Below are 15,829 nucleotides of genomic sequence, written 5' to 3'. Positions count from 1 at the left end.
GGGGCCTGATGCCTGATCAGCAGGGAGGCAGCAGGGGGACTCAGCACGGGGTTGAGCAGGGGTGCAGGTCCGCTCCCCAGGTGTCCGGTCCAGACAACCTGAGCCAGAGACAGGTTAAGGAGGCAGGAGGCTGGGCAGCGCCGGGGAGTCTCTGCGGGGGCCAAGCCTGTGCCCCTTCCCGTGCCCTGGGAGCGCAGATGCTGGCCGTGAGTGGCGGCGGCGGCGGCCACTTCGGTGCGCGGGGCCGGGAGCCGGGGCAGCCCTCGCCAGCGCCCCGCCCTCCCCGAGGCCGGCGCGAGGCGCCGCGGGAGGAATTCCAGCCATTTCCTCTGCGCCGCGCGGTATGTGGCCTGCTCGCTGCCCGACCGCAGCGCGGCCGGGAGGTGGGGGCCGGCGGCGCGGGCCAGTCACCAGCCGCGTCTGGCAGCTGCCCCGGCCTCTCCGTCCCGCTCCGGATTCGCCGCCGGCCGCCCCTCGTCCCGGGCGACCACACCGGCCCTCGAGCGGCCCCGGGCCTGCGCGGCGCCCCCCTCTCCCCCGCCGGGCCCCGGCTCCTCCCCGCGCGGCCGCCCAACCGCTCCCGCCCCGCGCCCGCCCGCCTCCTCGGCCCCCACCGCGCCCCCTCCCCGGCCGCCGCCCACCCCCGCGGGTCCCCAGAATCTGAGTTTGAAACGGGAGGTGGCCCTTGCTACGTCACCTTGGGGCACGCCCCTCTGCCTTTCTAAGCCTCAGTTTCTCCACCTGTGAAATGGTCACGCTAACACTATGCTACCTCATTTGTGCCACCTTGAGGTTAAATGAGAAAAGGAACGTGCTGGAGAAATGTCAAGGATGTTTTCGTGTCTCTAGGTATCGCTGCTGTCCTTAACTTTGCTGGATCTTCCGCCCACCCTGCCCAGGGCCTCTTCTCCAGACTAATTTGCCAAGGAGCAGTCAGGGCGGCTTTACAGGTAGGCACTGTAGACGGCTGCCTCAAGGACCAGAGGTAGACTCTTCCTCGGGATTATCTGCCCTCTAGGTGCTTGAAAAACCTAAAGGACAGTTATTTCCTTTTTTAAATGATGTCATCGCAAAAGAGCAACCAAGCACGTAGCGATTAGGGGAAGCTGAGGGTGCGGACCCGGATGGTGGGCCCGCAGACGTGGACTCCACATGCTGGTCTGAACAGAGCGTGGCCCACCACGTGCTCTCTGGGCTCCTCTTTCAAAGTGCAGATCCCTCACCCCCACCCCCACCCCACGGGAGAGCGAACATTCTTTCAGCTTTAACCCTTTGGAGGAGCAGCGAGAAAGGGAAAGCCAGAGCCCCCAGGCGACTGGGAGGGTGGGATCCACTTCCCCTGCCGCCCACACCCGCCTCACCCACGCCCACGGCTGCGGGAAATGTAACAGTAGGTGGGGTTGGAAAGCCCCGGGTTTCACCGGGCCTAACCGCCGGCTGCTCTGCAGCACGGAAGAGCCGCTCTGCCTCGGTGTTCCCCCAGATGGCCCCTTGTTTTGATTTTGTAACTTCCATTCCAGCCAGAGTCCCAAGGCCGAAAATCAGCCCTTGTCGCAGGATGTGCTCCCCTCGTTCCCCACACACGCTCTGGCCACAGACCGCATAAATCCAGGTGGAGACAGGTCCAGGCACACAGGTGCTATAAATACCCCTGCCCAGCGAGCGGCGAGACACAGCTCTCAGGCAGCCCCTCCCCACCCACCCTCCTCTGAGCCCAGCACTTCCGGCCGTCGCTTCGCTGCAAGCTGCTCTCCGAGCTGGGAGGGGCAGTCTCCATCTCTATCAGAGGCCTGGCTTCCCTTTCCTCTCCCGAGACCCCCCTGACTGCCTAACCTACGGGTTTTCTCGCTACTCTGGATACACCTCCCGAATTCCCAGTCGCAGACCATTTCCTCCCTCCCCTGGCATTTTTTAAAGGCCTCTCCCAGGGACCCCAGGCTGTGGCCAGTCTTCCTGAAATGGCAACTCTTCTTTCAAGATGGATGCGGGATGCTACCTTAGGTTGGAAGGCAACAAACTAAATCACATTTTTAAATGTAAATTTTGATTCTTAATTTTTGATAGCACTCTTTGTTTCGAGGGGGCGGGGGGACGCTGGTGGGGAACAGGCTGGAGGCAGAGTAAATCTAAAAGAGGGGAAAGAAGGGCTGGGATTACATATATGCGGAGAGGGGATGCAGCCCCACCAGAAAAGAGTTGCTTTCCCAGCAGGCTGGTTCCCAGGAGCTTAGTGGGACTTTCTGAGACAGTCTTCTGAGCCTGGCACTGGATAGGGTGCAGCTCGCTGAGAATGAGTCTGTTGGACACAAAAAGACTTCACTGGGGGGAAGGTTAATGAAGTTCCACCGCCTGAGGCTAAGGGATTCAGACACAAAAATTGTCCCCAGGAAACTCGGAGATCTGATGGCTCCGGGAGAGAGTGGCAAAGAGCAAAGCAGGTTTGGAGATGATGAGGCAGACAGATCTGAACCACCGGTTTTCAAATGTGACTGTAAAAAGAAGCTTGAACTAAATAGTAAATAAAGCCCCGGTTTAAAATTGAAGTTCCAAAAAATAAAAAATAAAAATGAAGTTCCGCCCCTCTTCCAATGGTGGTGCTTACTCTTCAGGCCCTGTGCCAAGGAAGCACTTGGCCAGCTCATCCCACTGAATCCTACTTAGAATGTACCATTAATTCCATTTTACAGTTGAGAAAAATAAGATCAGATTAATTAGCAGAGAAGAGTTTCGAACCCAGGGATCTGACTCACAGTGGTTACATGTGGAACCTCTGCTGTAGGGTAATCAACTCGGATGGTCTCTCCGACCAGAGATTGGAAGGACTCCACTTCAGACTTCAGTTGCCTTTCGGTGAGGAAGACATTACAGTAACACCCACCCTCCTCTAGCAGGCCAGAGTGATTGCAGTCTCATTGAACTCAATGGCTTTCCTGAGGGGGCCAGGCAACCTACCCCAAGACCCTAGTGTATAGAGGAGTATACTGTCTATACGAGGAGGACTCTGAATGGACTGGATGCAGTCACCCAAGTCAGCCCTTCCTATGTGATTTCAGGACCACAGGGATCCCCAAGTGGCCTTCTTACTAAAAATCAACCATAAAAGAACCATTGTGCGTAACACAGAACCAGATGTGTGTTTAAATTTACACAGGTCACTGCTATCTCACCTTGGGCTACAGGCCAAGGCAACCCAAAGATATATGTCTGGCTTTCCTAGCATTTTTTGAAAGCTAATTACCAAACATTTAAAATTGGAAGATTGTACAGAAATATCTGGATTTTTTAGCTTCTCCTCCCAAATCTTAAGATCAGACCACACTGACATGTACTCTGTGGTCTGCCCCAGTCCCAGCCATCCCATCCTGTCTTTTACTCCCACCCTCCTGCTTGGTCCATTGGCATTTGAATTTGCTGAGCCCCACCTCCCTCACTAAAACACAGTTATTCACTAAGGAGGTAACTGTTGAATCTAACTAGTCATGTTCCAGTTTGAATATCTTTTCTGGAGAGCTGGTTAAGGTAGAATAATTGAAGAAAGTTAAAGTGAGGGCAGGAGAGAAAGTGGGACTCCCCCAGACAAGGTGTCAGGCCGTACCAGAGCAGAGCAGATTTCTGAGGTCCTAGAAGACCACAGATGTGAAATTGGTGTTCGAACAGATGACATGGATGTCAGAACATCACCTGTTTGCCAGGAGCTCATCCTTTCATTTAACTTAGCAAACTCTATGCTTCTATTAGCATCCTGGGCTGCCTTCCCCAAACCTCCTTCTGGAAGTGCCTTGGAGAATGTCCAGAAGCAAACCCTGGAGGTGATTAGAAGGCTGCCGACTCAGGCTATGAGCGAGCCCGAAGGAATGGGTCTGGCTTTCAACCAGGACAGAGCTGAGCCCAGAAGAGGAACTGAATGAAGACGAGGACCAAGTGATTAACTGGGGTTTGAGCAGCCAGGAACTGAAGCACGATCTCATTCACCAAGATGGTGAGCAGCTGTGTTCTCTGAAATGTGGACCTCAGGAGGGAAAACCATCTTCCCTGAACTTGGAATCTTTCCTGCCGAAGCAGTTTATTGTGCAGGCAGAGAGGGGAAAAGGTTTTGTATGGAGACATGAGAAGGGATGAGATGGCCTTAGACGGACTGTCTGATAGCCCTCGGGGCTGCCTCAGCCTTCCCCAGATGCCCATCTGGGAGAGTTTCAGCTCTGAATATTTGAACTCGGACCTTTTTGGCAGTCGTCCATGGGACAAGTGTGTCAACAAGAGCCCCGGATGTGTACTCTGGGGTGTGGAGGGCATGAATGTGATGAAGTACTTTTAGGGCTTTTAGAGAAACAGGAAATTCAGTTATCAGAGACAGGAAAATCTATCCAACTTCTTTCAAAACCACTGGATAACATGGCGGTCAGAATTGTCACAACTGCTAGGTGCAGCCTTTGGAGAAGGCGACAAATTAGAGAACAGCAAAGGGGTAGGAGAGGCCCCTTCGGGGAGTTGCCAGGCTGGGGCAGGGGCACACTCTGTTCGGAGAGCCTCCTCTCACCTCCCGCATCATCAGGAGCCCCTGAAATCCCAGCACTCAGCCTTGCTGCCATCACCTGCTTTGTATCCAACGGGACTAATCTCATCGTGTCCTCCTTTCTGTTATGTCCATCCTAAAATCTCCTTGGCTCCCAGGGGCTCTGTCTTTCCCCTATTCCGTGGCCTCTCCCACCCTCCCCAACTCCTGAAATTCTTCCTCCATGACCTCTGGGTTCATAATCCATGATTAGCAAACTTTCTTTTATCCTCCACCCATTCTCTGAGCATCCTCTTTACTTCTTTTCCTACGGGACACCCAGCTCTCCCCTGAGTTTGCTGCTGCCCCCACAGCTTTTTCCAGTGGGGCCTGATTTTTCTCTCGCAGCCCTCATCCCTAGGCCTGGAGGTGAGATAGGTGTCCTCCTTGCTCCTCATTGCCACCTTTAGAAGCACTGCCTTGCATACCACATTGAATTTTATGTTATCAGATTATACCAGTCAATCACTGCTGTCTTCTCCTGACCCCCAGGCGATATTTTGCAGTTATTCTAGGTCTTGGTTCACCGTCAGTCTCTCCAGCACTGTCTTAACTCTTGGTAATTCAGTATACATGTAGCTGACACTTCCAATACCCCAGCCTCTCAGTCTGTTGAATTTCTCTCCTCCAGTGATTTTCCCTCCCCTCAACCCATAGTTGTAATTACACACAACTGTAATCCCTCCATAATCTCAATTTCATGTGTCCTCCTATCTTTCCAGCTCACCTCCTTGCTTGCTCTCAGCCATCCTCTGACCCCACCAGAACCTCCAATCTACTGATCCCACCACCCTTCACTGTTGCCCACCCCTTCGATGTTCTTACTCCCCTCCCGACTCAGTGTAAATTTCATGGCCATTCCTAGCTAGAGAAATGTAAATGGACCCTTAATGCTGCCCAACAGTCATGCTTATGTTTGCCTGATCCATTCACTTACCTATGCTCCTGGCCGACAGTTTCATACCTTCTTTTCTCTTCTCAAACCCTTAATATTTCCTGCCCATTCGTACTCTCAGCTGAATTCTAAAAGGATCTAATTGGATTCTTTTTTCACTGGGAAAACAGAAGCAACCAGAGGAGAAATCTGCAGATGCCCAACATCACATTTATCCGCTGTCCAGCAATTGCATCTTCATGCTGTGCCTTTCCACCTACTATCAGAGGTGACCCAACCATCAAAGGCAAATTCCTCCGCTCGTGCAGGCAATCCAATCCCTCTCACCTACTCATGGACATTATTCAGCAATTCTTCCTTTTCTCTCCTACAGCAAATTATTACTCTCTGCTGGATTCTTTCCATCAGCACACAAACATGCTATTATTTCCCACATTAAAAAAAAAAAAAAAAAGCCTTTTAATGACTGTACTTCCCTTGGCAGCCTCTGTCCCATTCGTTTGCTTCCCTTTAGAGCAAGTTTCTCAGAAGAATCATCCATACTTGCTACATCCATTTCCTCTCCCCCAGTTCTCTTTTGTTTTGTTTTGTTTTTTAAATTATTTGTTTATTTGTTTAGGCTGTGCCAGGTCCTAGTTGCCGCAAAGGGGATCTTCATTGCAGCATGAGGGCTCTTAGTTGCAGCATGCATGCGGGATCTAGCTCCCTGATCAGGAATCAAATCCAGGCACCCTGCATTGGGAGCTCTGAGTCTTACCTACTGGACCACCAGGGAAGCCTCTCCTCCAGTTCTCTCTTAAACCAACCCCAAATCAGGCCTCTATTCCTCAGTGTTCCACAGAAATTATTTTGGTCCAAGTTACCATGACTTACTAAAGCCAGTGGTCAAATTCTCAGTTCTCATCTTATTAATTAATAGCATCTAATATAATTGACCACATCCTCCTCCTTGAAACACATTCTTCCCTAGGCTTCCAGAACACTTCACTCTCTTGGTTTCCCTCCTCTCTCACTGCTCCTACCTTCTTGGTCTCTTTTCCTGGCTTCCCCTCTTTTCCCTGAATTCTAAATGTTGACATGCCCAGGGCTCAGCCCTCAGCCCTCTGCTCTTCCTTACCCACCTCTTTTGATGGTTTTAAATACAATCTATACACCCATGATCCACATTTATATCTCTAGTCCAGACCTGAACTTCCCTGAACTCTAGACTCAAATATCCCACTGTCTGCCCCATACCTCCAAATTCAACACGTCCAAAACTGAACTCTTGAGATGCTTCCCAAACTTGATCTACCTGCAGTCTTTCCCATCACAATTGATGGCAACTCTTTCTTTCAGTGGCTCAGGCCAAAAAACTGAGTTATCTTGATTCTTGTTTCCTCTCACATGCACATCAGATCTGGCAGGAATTAACTCTGCCAACAGAATGCATCTGGAATCCAACCACTTCTCACCTTCTTGGCTGCCGTCCTAGTCAAAGCCACGATCATCTCTCACCTGGATTTCTGCTGTGCTCTCCCATCAAGTCTCCCTGGTTCTACTCTGGCCTTCAACACAGAAACCAGTGATTTTTTTTTTTTTTTGGCCATACTGCAGGGGCTTGCGGGACCAACCAGGGATCGAACCCATGCCCCCTGAAATGGAAGTGTGGAGTCCTAACCGTGAGACCACCAGGGAAGTCCCAAGAGTGATCCTTTTTCAAATATGCTTTAGACCATATCACTCTCTAATCAAAACTTCAAAAACCCACTCTCCCCCATTTTTATTTATTTATTTATTTATTTAAATTTTATTAATTTATGGCTGCATTGGGTCTTCATTGCTGTAAGCGGGCTTTCTCTAGTTGCAGTGAGCAGGGGCTACTCTTCATTGTGGTGCTCGGGCTTCTCATTGTGGTGGCTTCTCTTGTTGCAGAGCACGGGCTCTAGGCACTTGGGCTTCAGTAGTTGTGGCACACGAGCTCAGTAGTTGTGGCACACAGGCTTAGTTGCTCCATGGCGTGTGGGATCTTCCCGGACCAGGGCTTGAACCCATGTCCCCTGCACTGATTCTTAACCACTGTGCTACCAGGAAAGTCCTTCCCCATTTCTTTTAAGGTTGCATTTTTTTAGCTCTTTATTGGAATATAATTGCTTTATACTCTTGTACCAGCTTATGAAGGTTGCTTTTTAATAACTCCCCATTTCTCTCAGTGTAAAAACCAAAGTTTTTACAATGTCCGAAGAGATCCTGCGTTATCTGCGCACTCCTCCCATCATTTACCTCCCTGTCTCCCTCTTTGGATTATTTTATTTAATTAATTAATTTCTTTTTTTGGCCATGATGCACGACTTGCAGAACCTTAGTTCCTCCACCAGGGATCAAACTCAGGCCCCCAGCAGTGGAAGCGTAGTGTCCTAATCACCAGACCTCCAGGGAAGTCCCTGTCTTCCTCTTTGGATACTCCCTTCCTCACTCATTCTGGGAGTCCAGCCTCCTTGATGTTATTCAAACATGCTAGGCGTGTTCCCACAGTGAGGTCTTTGCTCTAGCTCTACCCTCTACCCAAACATTCTTGCCCCAGAAATCTACTAGTCAACCTTCTCACTCCTTCAGTCTTTAGATTCTCACCTTTTCAATGAGACCCATTTGACCACCCTATTTAGTACTGAAACTTGCCCTCTCCCTACACCCTGACCCTTTTGATCACCTTTAACCTGCACAACCTTCTTCTATTTTGTCCCCATAGCATTTATTATCTGCTAACATACTATGTGACTTATATATTTATGTTTATTGTTTATCTATCTTCCCCCACCCCCACCCCCAGAGGGATCTTTCTCTGTGTTGTTCACAAATGTATCCTAAATGTCCAGAACAGTGCCTGACACATGGTAGGGAAACAATACATATTTTTTTTTGGCAATGAATGAAAATAATCCAGACAGAGAGGGATTTACTGTGCCTGGGGTCAAAAGCAAAGGAGAAAATGGAATCAGAAAGAGAAGTTGGAGCTGACTGTAAACACATGATTCAAGGGCAAAGTCAGGTCAAGTTGGAATGAACAAACTGTGTGCTCATAATCACTAGGTAGATTGATAGATTGATTGATCGATAGATAGGCTCTCCCACATGTTAGGTAATAAAGTGACTTTATTTGTTTACCACATATAGAGTAAATAAAAGCCTGGGCTAATGACACTGACTTGCCCAATTCCCATCATTGTCAGCTGCTTTTTAGCTGTGCTCCCAGCCCTAAGTGAGCCAATTAGAGTTGACTCTCAAACAATGTGGAATTTGAACTGCCTGGGTCCGATTATACGCGAATTGTTTTCAATAAATGTCAGCGCTCCCTATTCATGGGTTTCACGTCAGGGCATTCAACCAACAATGGACAGCAGATTACATTTTGATCTGGGGTTTGTTGAATCCACAGGTATGGAGGGTTGACTGTATTCAGTGGACTACACCATTTTATATGAAGGACTTGAGCATCCACAGATTTTGGTATTTGCAGAGGCTCCTGGAACCAATGCCCCATGGATACCGAGGGACGACTGTACAGTTTGACAGAGGCACCAGAGAGGGTAAAGGCAAAAGTACAGGATCCTACAAGTGAGGACTTTGAAAAAGAAACTCTTCTCTCTTCACCTGTTCCCCTAAGCGCCTTGTCAGTAGAGGATATTGCAGGACCAGATGTTTGGGACAGTCCCCAGGCCATTTCACCAGAATTCTGCAATCGTTGGATGCAGATGGTTAATAGTTCTGCTTGCCTGGCCCCCGTGTGTCCACTGTTAACAGGCCTTCTGGAGGACATGCCTTCCTTTCCCATAGGGATTGCAGCCTCCAGGCTGACTGCCAACATATTCCTTCTCAAAAGATGCCAGTGTTATGCAAGGAACCTCTGCACTAAGGATAAACCAGTTAAATGAGGCTCCTTAGGCCTTCCAGACATTTTAGTTAGAGACCCTGGAGTATCAGCTGTGTGGCTGCACCAGAGGAGCTCGAGGCCAAAGTAGGGTCTGAGGCAGGAGGCTTTACCTGTCCTGAGAAGAAACAGAATCTCAGAGACTTTACAGAGTTGAGGCTTCAGCTCACAACATGCCTAAACAGCTGTAGGCAAAGCTTCCAAAGGGCTCTGGGTGGAAGCTCCAGACTGAATACGAGACCCCAGTTCACGGGAGAGACAAACCAAATTGCCTTTTTCCAAAGCAGGGGCATGCTCAGCTCCACCGTTCATCTTAACAAACGTATGTGCATTGATGCAGCTCGCCAAGTGCCAAGAGAGTGGCAAAAAGCATTGAAATAAGGTAAGGCTGTGTCATTTTCTCCATAGAAAATATCCATTCATAAGGAAGGCATTCACCTTTGACATGAATAGGGATGCCCTGTGTAGTTCATAGTAAACACAAAACACAGCAGAAGAAACAGCACTCCTGTATAAAAATATAATTTAGGGAATTCCCTGGCTGTCCAGTGGTTAAGACCCCGTTGGCCGGGGTTCGATCCCTGGTCAGGGAACTAAGATCCCACAAGCCCTGCAACGTGGCCAAATGTGTGTGTGTGTATGTGTGTGTGTGTGTGTGTAAAATATATATTTATATATAATATATAATATTATAAATAATGCTTATATATTATAAAATATATAATATCAATATGTGTATATATATATCATTTAAGTCAGTTAAAATACTTATTTACCCAGTCCCATGAGAAAAAAGTCAAAGGGCTTGGGTATGTTTTCGACCCTGAATCTAACATTTCTTTCTTCCACTCACAGTTGCCCCATTTTGGTCCTCTTCACTCTCCCCAAACTCAGCTCATGATTCTCTACCACTCTCTGTATCTCCATCTCCCTCCCTCTCTCTCTCTCTCACTCACGCGGACACACACACACACACACGCACACACACACACACACACACCAGCTCTTGATGCCCTTCCTCTCTCCCTGCCTCCCTGGACCTTTTCTCTTCTGTTTCCAACATAACGATTCCTGGCTGCTCAGGCTCCTTCCAAGTCTTAGTTCTTCCTAGTTCTTACTCTGATCAGCACAGAAGCAGACCAGCTGAGCAGGAATCTTTCTTAGGCAGTAGTCAGGTAAAGCTGTACATACTCATGGGGAGATATTGTGTAATCCTATGCCTTTCCTCCATGTCTCTTTTAAGGATGTGGTTTTAATATCCACATTCATCAGCATTTTCTTACTAGGAGAAAAGCAAGCGAGAGAGGGAAAACAGAGTGAGAGGAGTCAGAACGTGTCTGGGGAAGGAAAGACGCAGAGGTTCTTTTGATCTGCTCCTTATACTCAGCTCAGATGCCTACACTGGATAGTGCCCAGGTTATCTGTGGATTCTGGGACATTCCTATGTTAGCCTAATCAAAAAAGAAAGCTGAATACAGCCAACAGAGGTTAAGGCACAAAGTAAAAAGAGAGAGGATTCTCTAGGCCTCTGAACTTGACTTGAAGCATTCAGTGTGAAGGCAAGAGCTGGAAGAAGAGAGAAAAACAGGGAATTGTGTTTTTGATTATTTTTTTTCTGATTACAAAAGTAATATATGTTCAATGTGGAAAACCAGGAAAATACGGAAAAGTACAAGAAGGGATTAAAAAAAGAAAGAAAGAAACAACACTTATGATCCTACCACCCAGATGTAATCAATGTTAACATGTTTTTTTACCTTTCCAATGTTGTTTCAATGCATATTCTTTTTTTAACCAAATTATAAACATAGTGTATATGCTCTTTTAGAATTTTTTTCTCACTTAATATATCATAATTTTTCCCAAGTCATTAAATATTCTTCTACAATATGATTCGTTAAAGCTATTTATGATTTTGTGCTATGGATATGCTCTCATAGATTTAACCAATTTTATATGGAAGAGTATTTAGGCTGTTTCCAAGCATTGAATTTTAACTGGCCAAGGTTGTCTGCACCACCCCTGTTTTCAGACAAGCTGACTTCCATCCCTTACAAGCAGATAAGGATCCCTTCAAAGTTCTATACCCAAGAGAACCCTGCCTTGACAGAAGTAACTCCTCACAAGCATTCAGCTGTCCTTGTGTTCTTCCAAGAAAGCCTGGCATTAGGCCTTGAGCATCCTTACCTCTAATGGCCAGGCCATTCTTGAACAGATGGAGAGAAGATATTCGTCATCCTATGTCATGGAGTTGGCCCAATTTATGCAATGCATCATTCTCAAAAATCTTTTTTGTGCTAGACGTGAGCTAGATATTACAGGAGAAAAGATATGGTTTCTATGTTTCATAAACTTTTAGCCTTCGTGGGTTGACAAATATATAGGTGTGAAAGAATTAGGTAGGAACAGATTATGTGTGAGTGACCAAATGCAAACTTTGTGGTTCAAATCACAAGGGCTTTAGGAGGTGAGAAAAGTGTAAGCACACGGTGGAATTGAGTGCTTTGAGAAGACTCCGTGGCAGAGTTGGAGCTTGGAGGCAGGGGGCAAGGAACATTCCATGTGCAGGGGACACAGAGGCCAGAAAGCACGGGAAGCAAGAATGAGGTTCATGTGACTGCAGCTGAGAGAGAAGTGGTCTGTCAAACCAGATAAGTCATATATGGGGCACGTGGGTGGAGGGCCAAAAAGTCATTTGACCCTAATTCTGTAGATATTTTCCCTTTTCCCTTATGTTGGAGGTGTCACACCAGGAAAGGAAATGTCAAGTCAAATTCAAGCTGAGTTGTTTTTGTTTTTCGGTGTGTGTGGGGTGGGGGGAGGAGATGGGGGTGGAATGTTTTATAAACAGAATTTCTCAAAGCCTTTAATATTGTTTGTGTATGTGTCAAGGTCAATACAGGGGGAAGTTGGACTCCCTAAGAGTCTTTAACCACAGAACTCTTTTTTTTTTTTTTTGGCACACGGACTTAGTTGCTCCGTGGCATGTGGGATCTTGCTGGAGCTGGGATCAAGCCTGTGACCTCTACATTGTCTGGCGGATTCTTAACCACTGCGCCACCTAGGAAGCCCCAACCACAGAACTCTTTTTAACATGGACCATCTTCTCCTGTGCTCCATGAGACCCAATTAAAAGATTTTTGCGCTGGAAAGTAACACGTGAGGGAAAACAAAGTTTTATAAGATTAGTCTCATGGTAGAATGTAAGGTGAACAAGAGAGAAAAGAGCCTGGATTCAGGCAATACAATTAGATGATTGAATAAAGACTCAAGATAAGTGGGGAGGTTTGAAGCACACTGGAGCAGGGAATGGAGAACAAAACATTGATTGAAAGCAGAGTCTGCTGTTGGGCTCTGGGAAAGATACAAAAGTGTCAGAGTTCCTGGGTCTTGCAGGAGTTCAAATGAGCATTAATTAGGATTTTGATTGCAAGGAACAGAAACCAGTGTGAAACAGCTTAAGCAAAAAGAGTGTTTTTAAGGAAATAGGGATACTTCATGAAGAACTGAAGCCATGTACTGGAAAGTTGGCAGAAAGTCCCGTGTCTGTCAGGTCTCAGCTACTCTCTGTTTCTGCCTCTTCTTCTTCATATCACCTCTCTCTCCTCTCCTGTCCTCTAACATCCCCTTCCCTTCCTACCTCTTCCCTCCCCTTTCCCCTCTCCCCTCTCCCTCCTCCCCTCTCCCCACTCTCATTTGTGGAAGAAAAGGGCTTCCCTACAGTTCCTGAGTTTTCATGTTACACTAAGTCTGCAAGACACAGTTCCGGTTATATCAGAAGCTAACTCTCCATCTCTTCTTCCACATTTCACATTTCCAGTAGAAAGAGTCTTATTGACCCAGCTTGGGACTCATTCTGCTCTGACTAGGAGGACAGGCTTTAAAATAGAAACATGGCTGCAGAAGACTTACCCTGTGAATTACTGTGGGGACCATTACCAGGAAAAGGTGTCTGCTATAGAGTGATGCTATGACCTTTAATCGAAAGCATGCTTCTGGAAGAGTTGAGCAGGAGCACACTATTGTTGAATGAATGAATGACTGTGAAGCTTTCAGGCAACTTCATTAGAGTCCGTTTTCTTGTTCCTTTCTCAAACTCCTTTAGTTCTCAGGTTCTATAAAAATCTACAGATGAAGGAAGTAGGATACACTGTGGTTAAGAACACATGTCTGGGATTAAATTGTCTGTATTTTGGATCCTGGCCTTGAGGACTTGAGCAAGTTATGGAAACTGCCTGAGCCTCAGGTTTCTCACCTATAAAATGGGTATCATAAGGATTAACTATGATAATATATGTAAAGTGCTTGGCACAATGCACCTAATAATGTTAGCAACATAATTTTTAAATGAAAATTAACTGATGGAGCTGAAGTTGACATCAGCAGATCCAAATATCTTTGATAAACTGAGCAAAAGAAAGATGAATTGGCAGATGGCCAAGTGGTCAGCTTGGTTCTCCAGATATCCCCACAAACGTGGCCTCTGGAATAGGGGGTTTGGGGAGAAAAATAAGCCACAAAGAACTTGTGGCGCCAACAGGGACTTTAGAGATCACAGGTCATATGGGCCAGTCACACTCCCTTTTGTTCCCAGAGATTTAATATCTACCAGCCTATTAAATGGTCATGATTTGGAGGAGAGAAGACAAGAAGAGGAATTACTTTCAGCTGGCCCTGGTCTTTAAATAACTCGGGGTACAACATCTTTCAAACACAAAGGAGACCATGTGTAAAACATTAGTTAAATTCAGATATAAATCTAGTCTTTGACCAGTCCAAACCTAATCAATATGCTTTTCTACTCTCTTTGAACTTATGAGTTTTCTGGCAACAACAAAAACCCCAAACCCCATCCAAAACCATCATCCAGACAGCCCAGCTCCTATGCTTCCCTCCCTCGTGTCACAGATTGTTGACAGAACTACTCTCGTTACCACATTCATTCCAGTGGTGATTCCAATTCTTCTGCAAAAATGGACTTGAAAGACAGAAAATTGCTCTTGTAATCACTTAATAAGGAATCCTAGACAAGGAATACAGGGCTATGAATATAGGCTTACTCTTAGCTTTTATGGATGCATTTTTCTCAGTTATTTTCATTGAAAATCATGACAAACTAATTTAAATAGCAAGGTAAACTGAGATGGAAAATTACTCATAATAAGAATTTCGATGAAAATATAGACTGCTCTGGTTTTAAGCACATCAAGGACTCTTGGTTTAAATTGCAAATTTGGAGAGATTTGAAATGTGTTTGTTTGAATGTGTCATTTTTAGGAAAAACTAAACTACTCTGTTCCTTTCCAAAAATCAAGAATCTGCTCTGGAAAAAAATCATGCAGTGTGATGTACAAAGCAGAGGGGGAGGAAAGTAAGTGGGTGAGAAAGACCCACCCAAGGACTGCAGCCAGCTTCCCCAGGAAGATTCATGACCATGCTTCAGTACTATCCTGCAATTCTTTCCAAGGGATTTTACTATAACTCTAAATCATCAGAAGCAACTGCTGCTGTTACCAAAGCTATCTTTGCCTCAAAAAGAGGAAAATTCAGGACATGCAATATAATCCTCTCACTATCTAAAAGAGAAACCAGGCCATTTGTCATAAGAACTGAAAATATCAGCTATGTAGTACATTAAACATTAGAGTTTCATACTTCAATATTATGTATGTTCTGTAAAAAAAAAAAAAAAGGAGGGGCACATACAGGACGGGGTTGGGTGCAACAGTGATAAAGTGACTTAAATTTTGTTGACCCACTATAGCCTACAAAACCATTCTATCTGTTACAAATCCTTTTTAGTAAAAGGTAAGAAAAAGTCTATCAACATTTTAAAAAACATTCTGAGCTATTCACAACAAATGAATCCTTACCCTTACCAGATGTATAAGCATTTGTGTAATGCAGGGGTTTCATAACTTGGAGAGTGTCATCAAAGGCAGTGCTAACACAATATTCCTCCCTCTGACTCGAATGCCCTCTTCTACCCTATTAGGGCAATTATTGCCTCACAGTGTCCCATGCGTGAAAGGACTTTGAAAGGTCATTCGCCTTGCAACCCAACTTCGCAGCATTGTCACTACCAAGGAATGGCTGCAGAATCTTGGGGTCCACCCCACTCTTACTGACTCGGATTCTGTATTTTGACAGGATTCCACAGGTGATTCATGTGCACATTGCAGGTGAAAATACACCACTCTAAGTCATCCCCCTGCCTCTGAGCAAAACTGCACAGCAGATAGAATGGTCTCATTCAGCCAATTTTAGGTCTTTTATGGTTTGTCCTCTCTGAGTCATTGAGAGGAAAGGGGAAATGTAGTCATTTAAGGAAGTCTTGCATAGCCTAACAAAGTTAGCAACTTCTTCAATACGTTCAAGTGCCTTTTCTTCGAAGCACTGCAGATTAGGTCAAAGGAAAGAGAAGCAGAAAATGGAGTGGGTTCAAATACCAAACTCTAATAAAGTAAGGGTAGTA

The 15,829-nt window shown here is 46.3% G+C and overlaps 1 long non-coding RNA gene across 1 annotated transcript in view; it reads left to right on the top strand.

Moving 5' to 3' along the window:
- Positions 1–295: 295 nt before the first annotated feature.
- The window catches only part of LOC130857780 (uncharacterized), a 59,243-nt gene continuing 43,709 nt past the window's right edge, over positions 296–15,829 (top strand). The window contains exons 1-2 of the long non-coding RNA XR_009054860.1: positions 296–341; positions 850–950. This is a non-coding gene — a long non-coding RNA (uncharacterized LOC130857780). The remainder of the gene's footprint in view (positions 342–849; positions 951–15,829) is intronic.

Source organism: Hippopotamus amphibius, chromosome 7, assembly GCF_030028045.1.
Source record: "Hippopotamus amphibius kiboko isolate mHipAmp2 chromosome 7, mHipAmp2.hap2, whole genome shotgun sequence".
In the NCBI taxonomy this organism is placed as follows: domain Eukaryota; kingdom Metazoa; phylum Chordata; class Mammalia; order Artiodactyla; family Hippopotamidae; genus Hippopotamus; species Hippopotamus amphibius.
Note: the sequence above shows the minus strand (reverse complement) of the source record. Positions and strands in the feature narration are given on the sequence as shown.